The sequence below is a fragment of the Oncorhynchus nerka genome, linkage group LG7 (assembly GCF_034236695.1).
Source record: "Oncorhynchus nerka isolate Pitt River linkage group LG7, Oner_Uvic_2.0, whole genome shotgun sequence".
NCBI lineage: Eukaryota > Metazoa > Chordata > Actinopteri > Salmoniformes > Salmonidae > Oncorhynchus > Oncorhynchus nerka.
In genome coordinates this window covers 53,550,839-53,565,501 of record NC_088402.1, presented here as the reverse complement: position 1 = coordinate 53,565,501, position 14,663 = coordinate 53,550,839, and positions in this window count along the sequence as shown.

Genomic DNA, 14,663 nt, shown 5'->3' with positions numbered 1-14,663 from the left:
AGGGTAGCCTAGTGTTTAGAGCGTTAGGCTAGTAACCGGAAGGTTGCAAGTTCAAATCCCAGAGCTGACAAGGTACAAATCTGTCGTTCTGCCCCTGAACAGGCAGTTAACCCGCTGTTCCTAGGCCGTCATTGAAAATAAGAATTTGTTCTTAACTGACTTGTCTGGTTAAATAAAGGTTTAAAAAAAATGCATTATAAGGTTCCACAGTTGACTGCATGTCAGAGCAAAAACCAAGCCACAAGGTTGAAGGAATTGTCTGTAGAGACAGGATTGTGTCATGGCACAGATCTGGGGAAGGGTATCAAAAAATGTCTGCACAATTGAAGGTCCCCAAGAACACAGTGACCGCCATCATTCTTAGCTGGAAGAAGTTTGGATCCACCAAGACTCTTCCTAGAGATGGCCGCCCGGCCAAACTGAGCAATCGGGGAGAAGGGCCTTGGTCAGGGAGGGGACCAAGAACCCAATGGTTACTCTGACTGAGCTCCAGAGTTCCTCTGTGGAGATGGGAGAACGTTCCACAAGGACAACCATCTCTGCAACACTCCACCAATCAGTCCTTTATGGTAGAGTGGCCAGACATGACAGCTCGTTTGGAGTTTGCCAAAAGGTACCTAAAGGACTGTCAGACTGTGAGAAACAAGATTCCCTGGTCTGATTAAGCCAAGATTGAACTCTTTGGCCTGAATGCCAAGCGTCACGTCTGGAGGAAACCTGGCACCATCGGAATGGTGAAGCATGTGGTGGCAGCATCATGCTATGAGGATGTTTTTCAGCAGCAGGGATTGGGAGACTAGTCATCATCGAGGGAAGTACAGAGAGATCCAACCGGACAACGACCCTAAGCACACAGTCAAGACAACGCAGGAGAGGCTTCGGGACAAGTGAATGTCCTTGAGTGGCCCAACCAGAGCCCGGACTTGAACCCGATCAAATGTCTTTGGAGAGACCTGAAAATAGCTGTGAAGTGACGCTCCCTATCCAACCTGACAGAGCTTGAGAGGATCTGCAGAGAAGAATGGGAGAAACTCCCCAAATACAGGTGTGCCAAGCTTGTAGCGTCATACCCAAGAGGACTTGAGGCTGTAATTGCTGCCAAAGGTACTTCAACAAAGTAGTGAGTAAAGGGTCTGAATACTTATGTAAATGTAATATTTAATTTAAGAAAAAGATAGATATACATTTACAAAAAATCTAAAATCCTGTTTTTGCTTTGTCATTATGGTGTATTGTGAGTAGATTGATGAGAATAAACAAATGTTAATGAATTTTCAAATGAGGCTTTCACGTAACATAAAGTTAGGTAAAATTCAAGGGGTCTGAATACTTTCCAAATGCACTGTACGTATTCCTTTTGTTGTGCAAATGTATATGGTGGATATTGTGTTCGACAGTTAATTATTTGCTGTAGTCATTCTGCTAGTGCTGCTGCAATTGTTCTAAAGATCTCTTTACCTGCTGGTGCTCAAACAGGAAAAGGTCATTCTCAGAACTGCTCTGGAATGCCAGATACTGTAAGCAATTGGGTTTTCAGGAACCAGTTAAGGAACTCTAATACACTTCTGCATGTAATAACACACTTTGGGGAATCAACCCATGTCTAGCCCTGACACCAAAGCAAACGGAAAGGGAAAATCCTGTCATCTAAGTTTTTTAAACTACTGAGTGGCTGCGGGACCGGATTCTTTAGCGCCTCCTTCCAACAGCTAAACAACAGTACCTTCTGCCCATGTGATAGTTAGGCTGCTCTGCAGCCTTGGCCATTAAACTATTTACTTCCTCCTCTGTGACACCACTGGAAACTACAGTTTGGAAGTAAATTAGACTTAGAGCATGGGCTGGAGTGAAAGTGGTATTTATTGGATAATGGTTGAGATAAGTATTTGTGTTTTTGTATTAATTAGGGATCCCCATTGGCTGCTGCCGAGGCTACTCTTCAGGCACTTACATTACATATAAAACAAAGTTAAAATAGATCATCATATAACATTATTACAACATCACATATCTACATTACAAAATGCATAACACCCCCATACAACAATATTACAGTCATTTCAGTCGCTGTATTAGCTGACGTGCATAGTGTTGAGTCATCCGCATACATAATCACACTGGCTTTATTCAGTGGAATGTCATTAGTAAAGATTGAAAAAAAGTAAGGGGCCTAAACAGCTGCCCTGGGGAATTCCTGATTCTACCTGGATTATGTTGGATAGGCTTCGATTAATGAACACCCTCTGTTTTCTGTTAGACAGGTAACTCTTTACCCACAATATTGAAGGGTCTGTAAAGCCATAACACATCCGTTTTTCCAGCAGCAACTATGATCGATAATGTCAATAGCTACACTGAAGTCTAACAAAACATCCCCCACAATATTTTTCATCAGTCATTTGTGTAAGTTTTTTTACATGAATTTTTTATTTAACCTTTAATTAACTAAGCAAGTCAGTTAAGAACAAATTCTTATTTACAATGACGGTCTACCCCGTCCAAACCCTAACTCAGATGACACTGGGCCAATTGTGCGCCACCCTATGGGACTCCCAATCACGGCCAGTTGTGATAAAGCCTGGAATCAAACCAGGGTCTGTAGTGACACCTCTTGCACTGAGATGCAGTGCCTAAGACCGCTGCGCCACTCAGGAGCCCCAAAGTGCTGTGCATGTTGAATGTTCTTCCCTATAAGCGTGCTGAATTTGTTTACTGTAAAATAGCATTGTATCTGGTCAAACACAATTTCCAGAAGGGATTTAACTGTTTTTACAGTCATTTTCTTAATGGGTGCATGTATCAGACCTCAGGATAAGACCCAGATGCAGACAGTTCAAAATAACAAATGTTTATTTATGGATCAGGGGGCAGGCTAACGACAGGTCAAGGGCAGGGTCAGTAATCCAGGGCGGAGTTCATAAGGTACAGAACGGCAGGCAGGCTCAGGGTCAGGGTCAGAGCAGACAGAAAGGTCAAAAACCGGAAGAACTAGAAAATAGGAACTAACAAGAAACAGGGGTTCGGGGAAAAATCTGGTAGGCTTGACGAGACAAGACGAACTGACAACAGACAAACAGAGAATACAGGTATAAATGCACCAGGGATAATGGGGAAGATGGGCGACACCTGGAGGGTGGTGGAGACAAGCACAAAGACAGGTGAAACAGATCAGGGTGTGACAGCATGCTTATTGGTAACTGGAATAAGCAATTTCATAAATGTGTCAAGTGCAGCGTCTGATTGTTCCTCATTACACACCACAGACCAACACATATTCTTTACATAATCAACATAAGAATCACTACAATACTTATTGTATGACCTCTTACATACACAATATTATGCCCAGCCTTTAGAACTTTGGTTCTCCTAGATATGGCTACTATATTGTGATCACTACATCCTATGGATTTGGATACTGCTTTCAAGCAAATTTCTGCAGCATTACTAAAGATGTGATCGATACATGTTGATGATTTAATGACTGGGCTGTTTGTAACTTCCCTGGTAGGTTGACCGACAACCTGCACCAAGTTGCAGGCACTGGTTACAGTTGTGAAGTTCTGTTGAGTGGGCAGCTTGATGAAAGCCAGTGAATATTTAAAATCACCCAGAAAGTATACTTCTCTGTTGATATCACATACATTGTCAAGCATTTCACAAATTTTATCCAGATACTGACTGTTAGTACTTGGTGGTCTACAGCAACTTCCCACCAGAATGGGCTTTAGGTGAGGCAGATGAACCTGTAGCCATATTACTTCAACAGTATTTAACATGAAATCCTCTCTAAGATTTACACTAATATGGTTCTGAATATAGACCGCAACACAGCCTCCGTTTGCATTTCTGTCTTTTCGGTAGATGTTATAACCATGTATTGCTACCATTGTATTATCAAATGTATTATCCAAGTGAGTTTCAAAGAGTCAGAATATTAATGTCATCTGTTACAAGCAAGTTATTGACTTCATGAACCTTGTTTCTTAGGCTGCATATGTTACTATGGGCTATTTTTGGCACTTTTCGGGGTTGCTTGATTGTTTTCAATGCTTTACTGGGACGCTTCAGTAGATCATCTCCCTACACTTCTACACATCTCCCTCTAGCAAGCAGCAACTGTCCCCTGCCCATCCTGAGACGGAAGAGACGAGAACACACTCAATAACTCAAACTTCAGCTTCTCTTTAGATGTTTGTGCTGGGTACACTACACACAGAGGATAAAAATCAGTTCCCTGTGCCTTGCTCTCTTCATGGATTGCACAACCAATCCCTTTCAGTGAGTTGGTTGAGGACAGCAAATGGGTTGCAAGGCTTGTAAACCCCAGTGTCATATCCAAAAGCATTGTAATAAAACACAGAGGTCAATTTTCCACCTCCAGCGCTCATGAAGTGCAGTGGCTCATCCCGAGCTAAATCACAGTGTTAACACATCACAAACCAATGAGAATTTAGAAACTCTATCACAAGCGGCCTACTCCTTTCACAAGGAAATAATACTAAGATCTTGCCATGTATTGTCCACACATTGCTGCTCTCTAAGCTCCTAACCGCACCACACCATGTCCATTGAGATCATTGATATGATAGCTGATGCTGAAGTGTGTGAGCCCTTTACCTGCGTGGAGCACAGTGCGGTGGCTCGGCTGTGGTTGATGTTCATCTCCATCAGCAGGGAAATGGAGGAGAGGTTGCAGGGGGGAGCGGACATCTTCTTGGTCACCTGCATGTTGTTCGTGGTCAGATTAGAACTCCATAGTGTCTGCAGCTGGCCCCGTAAACAGCTCCCTGAGAGAGACGGAGCACTGAGCTGCTGTATCTGTACCAACGAGGAAGAGCAGGGAGAGCTGAGGCTGAACATTGCAGCATGGTTACATGAATGCAGCAACGTGAAGGCTATTTATTGAGTTCACAGTACTAGGGGTTTTACAGTGGGTTTTTCCCTGTACCTGACTCGGCTCAGGGGTCTGGTCTCTGAAGCGGGCATCACCAGGTGGGTGGCCTGGGCTGGAGGGGGCAGGCAGCGGCGCTGGCGGACAGGGTTTAGCGACCACATCAGCTTGTGCGGCTCGATGGTCCGGAAGGGAAGGGAGTCGCTGGAGCAAGGGAACGAGTTTAGCAGGCGCACATTACAGTCTTGTCGTATCTGAGGAAATTTGGGGAATTTGGTTGATTTCTTTATTTTAATGTTGCTGGATGGTAAGCATTTTGTGGCATCGTTTACTAATCTAACCATCTTAATGTCAAAGTATAGCATTAAGTATGGTTTTACAATACAAACAATACACTGTGAAGCTTGCCGAGCCAACCGAGGCAAGGAACTCTCTCGAGACAGCCAAGGCGTGGAAGCCCGATGAGCCAGCTGAGGCACCCCCGGTTCCATCAGCAGCTGCACTCGGACCCGACGTCACCAACAAAAACTAAAAACTAAAACTCCCTGATGCTTCAAATTGTGGTGTCAGCATTCTGTAAGGACAGATGCTTGGGAACGAGAAGTAAGTACAGGGGGTGAACATTTAATTAATAAACAGACATGAAACAGGACATGACAGCGTCTGGACATGAAAAACATAACAACATTAATGTTGACATGGCGATGAAACAGAGGAACAGAAAGATATAGGGAAGGCAATCAAAAGGTGATGGAGTACAGGTGAGTCCAATGAATCATTGATGCGCGTAACGAAGGTGACAGGTGTGCGATCTTTGGCTTCTGCTCCTTCTTGGGCGGTGGGGGCCGTCTGAAATACTTAGGCTTGGATGGAGCTGGGGTGCTCTCTGGCTGGGGTTGGCTCTGTAAAACAAAGCTAGAATTAAAAGTACGTATCTCAGAGCATCGTAGCACCATTGGGTGTAAAAACTTTACTTACCCAGTTGCGGCCCACTTCTTGGAGGCAGGCGACTCGATTTAGTCTCTGCGTTATCTTGGCATCGAACATGTCACCCTCCCTAGGAGAGGGGGTGACCTTGATAATTTATTGTTAAAATGAGAGGCTGCCTGGATCTTTAACTTAAAGACCCTTGTTCCCTTCGGTCTCAACGTAAACTTGGATCTGAAGCCATTCTTGTGATTATTGTGACCTTGCCATTGTAATTGTTTGTAAGCTTGTGTAGTCTAAAAGGAATTTATGATCGTATGCTCTCCATTTGTTGTTTGTATGCTGTTATTTGTATGCCATTTTAATATTTAATAATTAACCAATGAAATTAGGCCACTCTTGGCCATGATTACAGACACCTGTGTCTTTTGACACTACACGAGTCTAAACGAGTCATCCCACAGTGCTTGTGATTATACCCTGATGAAGACAGCTTGGCTGTCGAAACGTTGGTAATTCAATTTTTGCATCTGAGCTCCTAGAGTGTGCGGCTCTCTTTTACTTTCAAGTTTTCTACTCCGCTAGCCAGCACCTTGCCTAAATAGGTGTGCGTTTCTTTTTTTTCTTTTTCTTTTGGGGTTGGCTCTGAGGCATGGGGACTTCCATCACCTGCTCAATCACTTCAATTACAGGACCCTGTTGACCTGACTATCTTTTGCAGCTTGTGGATCTGGAACTTGTGTGCTGTGATCTCACCCTGAAGGTATAGTTCTCTCTCTCCAGCTTGGTGATCCTCCTCTTGCCCCCTTCCAGTTCTGCTTTGGCATGGGCCAGGTTGGCACGGTAGTTGTCAGCCTTCATCTCATCCAGCTGGGCAGGGGATTTGTGGGCCTCGACGTATACCCTCCTGCAGTGCCTCGTTCAGGTTGTGGAGCCACATCTGAATGAACTTAAAGGCCATGCTCATGGCCTTGTTGCAGGACAGGGACCTGGCGATGTCGCCCAGCATGAAGGAGAGGCCAGTTGAAGACTTGGTGGCCAGGTTAGGGTCCACCAGCATGCCGTCCACTGTGGGCGGCTGAAGCGCCTGGATCTTCAGTATGCTCCTGGCGTCGACTTTTGACTCCCGCCACCAGCGCCGCACACCTCCCTTGTTGAGTGCTGCTTCTGTTTTGGTGGTTTTCTTCATGTCGAGTTCGAAGAGAAATCCACAAAGCTCTTGAAGACGTATAAATGCAACCTTGGATGTCCAACATGGACCTCTGGATCTTGTCTTGCATCTTCTCATCTCACTCCTCAGTGATGTCATCCACCTCCCGGATGTCCTCTCCCTCCTCCATCTCCTACTCCCCACCAGCTCCTGTTCTACAGCAGTCAACCAATTAATCACATGTTGTTAATAAGGCCCTTTAAAAAACAACTGTAAAAAAGTGTTTTACAGTATCTAGGCCTAAACCCCAAAGAGTAAGCAGCAGAGAGAACAGCATCTATCTGGTGACTTTGATTATAAAAATACACTACTCAAAAAAATAAAGGGAACACTTAAACACCCAATGTAACTCCAAGTCAATCACACTTCTGTGAAATCAAACTGTCCACTGATTGACAATAAATTTCACATGCTGTTGTGCAAATGGAATAGACAACAGGTGGAAATTATAGGCACTTAGCAAGACACCCCCAATAAAGGAGTGGTTCTGCAGGTGGTGCCCACAGACCACTTCTCAGTTCCTATGCTTCCTGGCTGATGTTTTGGTCACTTTTGAATGCTGGCGGTGCTTTCACTCTAGTGGTAGCATGAGACGGAGTCTACAACCCACACAAGTGGCTCAGGTAGTGCAGCTCATCCAGGATGACCATCAATGCGAGCTGTGGCAAGAAGGTTTGCTGTGTCTGTCAGCGTAGTGTCCAGAGCATGGAGGCGCTACCAGGAGACAGGCCAGTACATCAGGAGACGTGGAGGAGGCCGTAGGAGGGTAACAACCCAGCAGAAGGACCGCTACCTCCGCCTTTGTGCAAGGAGGAGCACTGCCAGAGCCCTGCAAAATGACCTCCAGCAGGTCACAAATGTGCATGTGTCTGCTCAAACGGTCAGAAACAGACTCCATGAGGGTGGTATGAGGGCCCGATGTCCACAGGTGGGGGTTGTGCTTACAGCCCAACACCGTGCAGGACGTTTGGCATTTGCCAGAGAACACCAAGATTGGCAAATTCGCTACTGGCGCCCTGTGCTATTCACAGATGAAAGCAGGTTCACACTGAGCACATGTGACAGACGTGACAGAGTCTGGAGATGCCGTGGAGAACGTTCTGCTGCCTGCAACATCCTCCAGTATGACCGGTTTGGCGGTGGGTCAGTTATGGTGTGGGGTGGCATTTCTTTGGGGGGCCGCACAGCCCTCCATGTGCTCGCCAGAGGTAGCCTGACTGCCATTAGGTACCGAGATGAGATCCTCAGACCCCTTGTGAGACCATATGCTGGTGCAGTTGGCCCTGGGTTCCTCCTAATGCAAGACAATGCTAGACCTCATGTGGCTGGAGTGTGTCAGCAGTTCCTGCAAGAGGAAAGCATTGATGCTATGGACTGGCCCGCCCGTTCCCCAGACCTGAATCCAATTGAGCACATCTGAGACATCATGTCTCGCTCCATCCACCAACGCCACGTTGCACCACAGACTGTCCAGGAGTTGGCGGATGCTTTAGTCCAGGTCTGGGAGGAGATCCCTCAGGAGACCATCCGCCACCTCATCAGGAGCATGCCCAGGCGTTGTAGGGAGGTCATACAGGCATGTGGAGGTCACACACACTACTGAGACTCATTTTGACTTGCAAATGAATTACTTAAAAATCATACAATGTGATTTTCTGGATTTTTGTTTTAGATTCCGTCTCTCATAGTTGAAGTGTACCTATGATACAAATTAGACCTCTACATGCTTTGTAAGTAGGAAAACCTGCAAAATCGGCAGTGTATCAAATACTTGTTCTCCCCACTGTATTCATATGTCAATTCTTCAAAGCAGTAATTGCAAATGGTGTGAGTTTCAAGAAGAACCATTTCTGGAATGTGACTACTCGTTTAGCCCGACCCATTTCAGCAATCTCCACTTTCCTCAGTACCACCTCAACGGAATATGGTACTTCTTGAGGTGTAGAAAGGATCTTGTCCAAATTGATATCAGTCATAGTTGGTTTCTCCTCCATTTTCCCCTATGATATATAATTCTTTCTCAGAACATTTTGTAAAAATAATTACAATTTTGAAAGAAAATAGGGGTTATGTAATTTACTAAATATCTCATGGGCTCTTTAAATAAATAAAAATTAAGTACCAAAAAATTAACATTTTTGAGGAAGGCAATAAAATACAAATAAATGACATCATAGACTCCTTTCAGTTCTGGAAAACGAAATTTGATTTCCCAAGGCAAGCCGGTAACACTTTACAACAAGGTTCCATTTGTAAAGGGTTTGTAATTATGTTATTAACTGTTATTTAATCTTCTGTAAATGCATTATAAACCAGTAATAAATGGGTTATAACAAATTGGTCAAACTAGTGCGACAGCCAGTCAGTGCTTGCCAAATAGTGAGCCATTATTCACCTCCAGCTATTAATCATTTATAAATGCACTTACAAATGCGTATAAAACATTGAACCCTTATGTAGCATCATGCAACCTTATTTTCAATGATTGCACAGTTAAACTATAGTTATTTTCTCACTTTTGGGTGTGATGCATTGTTGCTCCGTCCCCAGAAAAGAAATGGTTGGATTTTAGACCATTGGTCAACTCCCATGATGTGTCTTGCCACACATGTGAAACCCTCAAGATGCATTGGTACACTTCTTTATTCCAGGAATGAAGGCTTCATCTTATGGAGGACCAAACCAGCCATAATTAGAAAGAAAGAAATGCACACATAAACAGATAAATAAATGAATGAGTAAATCCACACATAATGAAATACATGAGCAAGGAAATACAAAAATACAGACTAAAATGAATTCATTTTCTCTATATATCTTTATGTATTCAATTATTTATCTATGTATTATCTAATTATTCAAACTTCAAATCAAATCAAAGTTTGTTTGTCACGTGCGCCGAATACAACAGGTGTAGTAGACCTTACAGTGAAAAGCTTACTTACAGGCTCTAACCAATAGTGCAAAGAAGGTATTAGGTGAACAATAGGTAGGTAAAGAAATAAAACAAAAGTAAAAAGACAGGCTATATACAGTAGTGAGGCAATAAAAGTAGCGAGGCTATATACAGACACCGGTTAGTCAGGCTGATTGAGGTAGTATGTACATGTAGATATGGTTAAAGTGACGATGCATATATGATGAACGGAGAGTAGCAGTAGCGTAAAAGAGGGGTTGGCAGGTGGTGGGCGGGACACAATGTAGATAGCCCGGTTAGCCAATGTGCGGGAGCACTGGTTGGTCGGCCCAATTGAGGTAGTATGTTGTTAATAATGGGATATGATAAAGGGTGAGTCGGTCAAGGATCGATGCAGACAAGGTGGTAGATTGTACGACAAGCGACAGGTTTATTTCAAAGTGGAGATATCTGGTACAGCGTATATACGGGCCCCTCTGTTAGCTCATCAGAGACTAGCAAAAAAGACACTAGCTAACAATGGGTACAAGCTTCATATACAGAACAGAAAGTAGGTTGATATCTAGGAGATCGGATCTTCGGATTGGATCAGGCTGGGGTGTAGTCATCCGGCATTGGCTCTGTTGTCTGTCCGTCATCGTAGAATCCTGCCATGCCTGTTCTTGGTCGTCACACCCTGTTCAGCTGAAAAGGAGATCTGGTGTGTGCGCTATCTTCAGTCACACAATGTTCGGCTGGGAGGGAGATTATGTGTGTGTGTTAGTTTGTCTCTAAGTCTAGGCTTTCTGCCAATCTGTGGGTGTCTTATCTGGGTGTCCTCGGCAGCTATGTGTGTACTGTATGTGCGTCGTCCCTGTCTTCTGGGGTCAGTGTGTAAGAGCGTATGCGTCCCTATCTTCAGGGGAGTTGTGGCCGAACTGCCGGCTAGCACCTGTGGCTAGGAGTATCCTGTTGTGACAGTGTTCTGGATGATTACAGTGAGTGTGTGTGTGTGAGAGATATCCTGTATGGGGCCCAACCTGTTTTACTATGTGTCTCAGCTACAGTAATGTAATGTCACCTACATAGGAATTAGCAGTCCTCTACAATGTACATGAATGTATAGTTAAAGTGATTATGTATATATGATAAACAGAGAGTAGCAGCAGCGTAAAAAGAGGGTTGGGGGGGGGCACACAATGCAAATAGTCCAGGTAGCCATTTGATTACCTGTTCAGGAGTCTTATGGTTTGGGGGTAAAAACTGTTGAGAAGCCTTATTGTCCTAGACTTGGCACTCCGGTACCGCTTGCCATGCGGTAGTAGAGAGAACAGTCTATTGCTGGGGTGGCTGGGGTCTTTGACAATTTTTAGGGCCTTCCTCCGACACCGCTTGGTGTAGAGGTCTTGGATGGCAGGCAGCTTAGCCCCAGTTATGTACTGGGCCATACGCACTACCCTCTGTAGTGCCTTGCGCTCAGAGGCCGAGCAATTGCCGTACCAGGCAGTGATGCAACCAGTCAGGATGCTCTCGATGTTGCAGCTGTAGAACCTTTTGAGGATCTCAGGACCCATGCCAAATCTTTTTAGTTTCCTGAGGGGGAATAGGCTTTGTCGTGCCCTCTTCATGACTGTCTTGGTGTGTTTGGACCATTAAAACTAAATGCACACCTGCCCGCCCGCCCAGCATCACTACTCTGGACGATTCTGACTTAGAATATGTGGACTACAAACTACAAATACCTAGGTGTCTGGCTAGACTGTAAACTCTCCTTCCAGACTCACATTAAGCATCTCCAATCCAAAATTAATAGATGGCATCATGAGGCAGGATAATTATGTGGATATATTGATGCAACATCTCAAGACATCACTCAGGTTGTTAAAGCTTGGTCGCAAATGGGTCTTCCAAATAGACAATAAGCATACTTCCAAAGTTGTGGCAAAAAAACAAAATAAAGCCCTGACCTCAATCCCATAGAAAATTTGTGGGCAGAACTGAAAAAGCGTGTGCGAGCAAGGAGGCCTACAAACCTGACTCAGTTACACCAGCTCTGTCAGAAGGAATGGGCCAAAATTCACCCAATTTATTGTGGGAAGCTTGTGGAAGGCTACCTGAAACATTTGACCCAAGTTAAACAATTTAAATGCAATGCTACCAAATACCCAATTGAGTGTATGTAAACTTCTGACCCACTGGGAATGTGATGAAAGAAATAAAAGCTGAAATAAATCACTCTCTACTATTATTCTGACATTTCACATTCTTAAAATAAAGTGGTGATCCTAACTGACCTAAAACAGGGATTTTTTTACTAGGATTAAATGTCAGGAATTGTGAAAAACTGAGTTTAAATGTATTTAGCTAAGGTGTATGTAAACTTCTGACTTCAACTTTATGTACGGCAGGACCAAATCGGAGAGATAGGTAGGAGCAAATCCATGTAATGCTTTGTAGGTTAGCAGTAAAATCTTGAAATGAGCCCTTAACAGGAAACCAGCATAGAGAGGGTAGCACTGGAGTAATATGATCACATTTTGTGGTTTTAGTCAAAATTCTAGCAGCCGTATTTAATACTAATTGTTTTAATTGATCAGTTCAGTGATTGCCTGAATTCAACACACCTGATCCAGGTCAGTTAAATTCAAAAACATGAAGTGCCTGCGTAATTCCAGGACCAGGGTTGCCTAACCCTCGATGGCAACAAAAGTGTTGAATTGTTGTGCAGTAAATGCTAACATGACTTTGGTTAGGTACATAATGCATGTCATATCCTCATTAGGTCACTGCATGCTGTGACATGGGCCTGGATAGTGTCATCATCTTCAAGCTGCCTGACTGTGGCCTTCGGTGGTACCAGCAAGGGCCTTACCTGGGAGTACAGCAACACTCTGTCTCACAACCATTCTGTCAACATGTATTGTTAACCACTCAAATTCATACAAACTGCTACGGATGCAATCACTTTGTCTACTTGTCCTAATCTTCAATCTTGTCTTGGATATATATTTTAGTTGACACACCTGTTTGATGTCTTATTTACATGACTAAAAATGTATTCACCTGGACATGAGACTTCAATTTACTTTAGACCTTTTGAATCGTAAGCTCTAAGTGTTATTTTTAAGTTATCACAGAAGGTTGTGTGAAGACCACCTTGACATTAAAAAGTTATTGTTTTGTAATCTAACAAGAAAATGAAACAGTAGTTTTATACAAAACTTTATTGCAATTGGTCAACCCCAAAATGTGGCCTTTGAAAGCCTTAATAGTTGCATCCTTCCTCAGGGAACTGTCTGCAGATAGCTGACAACACAGTGGCAGTAGTTTTGATGTGCTGCTCTAGAGTTCCATGGCCCAGCAGACTCACATGAGGATAGGAGGATGGACACGTCAGTTTTGATTAAAGTCTGGGATGCTTTTACAGAGAGGAAAGAGCATGAGTTTGAGTGTGTGAGTAAATCCAATCCAACCTGTGGCCCTGATTAATATGCTATGTCACACAGGCAGACTGCATAGACTGAGAATATATATAAAACACTACATGTAATGTGTTGGTCCCATGTTTCATGAGCTGAAAAAGATCCCAGAAGTGTTCCAGGCCTACAAAAAGCGTATGCACAAATGTGTTTACATCCCTGTTAGTCAGCATTTCTCCTTTGCCAAGATAATCCATCCATCTGAAAGGTATGGCATATCAAGAAGCTGATTAAATAGCATGATCATTACACAGGTGCCGGGGACAATAAAAGGCCACTCTAAAATGTGCAGTTTTGTCACACAACACAATGCCACAGATGTCTTAAGTTTTGAGGGTGTGTGCAATTGGCATGCTGACTGCAGAATTTCCAACAGAGCTGTTGCCAGAGAATTGAATGTTAATACATCTTCCATAAGCCACCTCCAACGTCGTTTTAGAGAGTGTGGCAGTACATCCAATTGGCCTCACAACCGCAGACCATGTGTATGGCGAGCGGTTTGCTGATGTCAATGTTGTGAACAGAGTGCCCCATGGTGGTGATGGGGTTATGGTATGGGACAACGAACACAATTGCATTTTATCGATGGCAATTTGAATGCACAAAAATACAGTGAAGAGATCCTGAGGCCCATTTTTTTAAAGGTATTGGTGGCCAACAGATGCTTATCTGTATTCCCAGTCATGTGAAATCCATAGATTAGGGCCAATTGAATTTATTTCAATTGACTGATTTCATCATATGAACTGTAACTCAGTAAAATCTTAGAAATTGTTGCATGATGCGTTTATATTTTTGTTCAGTATACATTTAAATACCATAACAGACTTGACTGTAGTAACGTTAAAATAGACTGGGTTTTGGTCCATTTGCACATCTAAAATCCTGCTATGTGGATGGGACATTTTTGCTGGGATGGAGGTATTATTTGGAATGCTCAACTTGATGATCAGGACAGTCTAGGGTACTATTTGCCTGAAGAGGTGAAGTATTGTGATGAGCTATATGACTGTACTTCTGAAAGTTAAAACCATTGAGGTCACTGAGGAGGGCCAACAGTGATAGGGGGATTGTCTGACAGGGACTTACATGCAGGGATGTAACATAAGGATTTTGGGCACTGGCCAGCAGACCACGATTTCTACATTCAGTTCCTATATCTGTGACATGCGATGTTTGCTGTGTCAGGCTAGTTTGGCACATTGTCTACTAGCCCAGTCTAAAAAGTACTAGACTTGGGCTAGCTTAATTTCCATC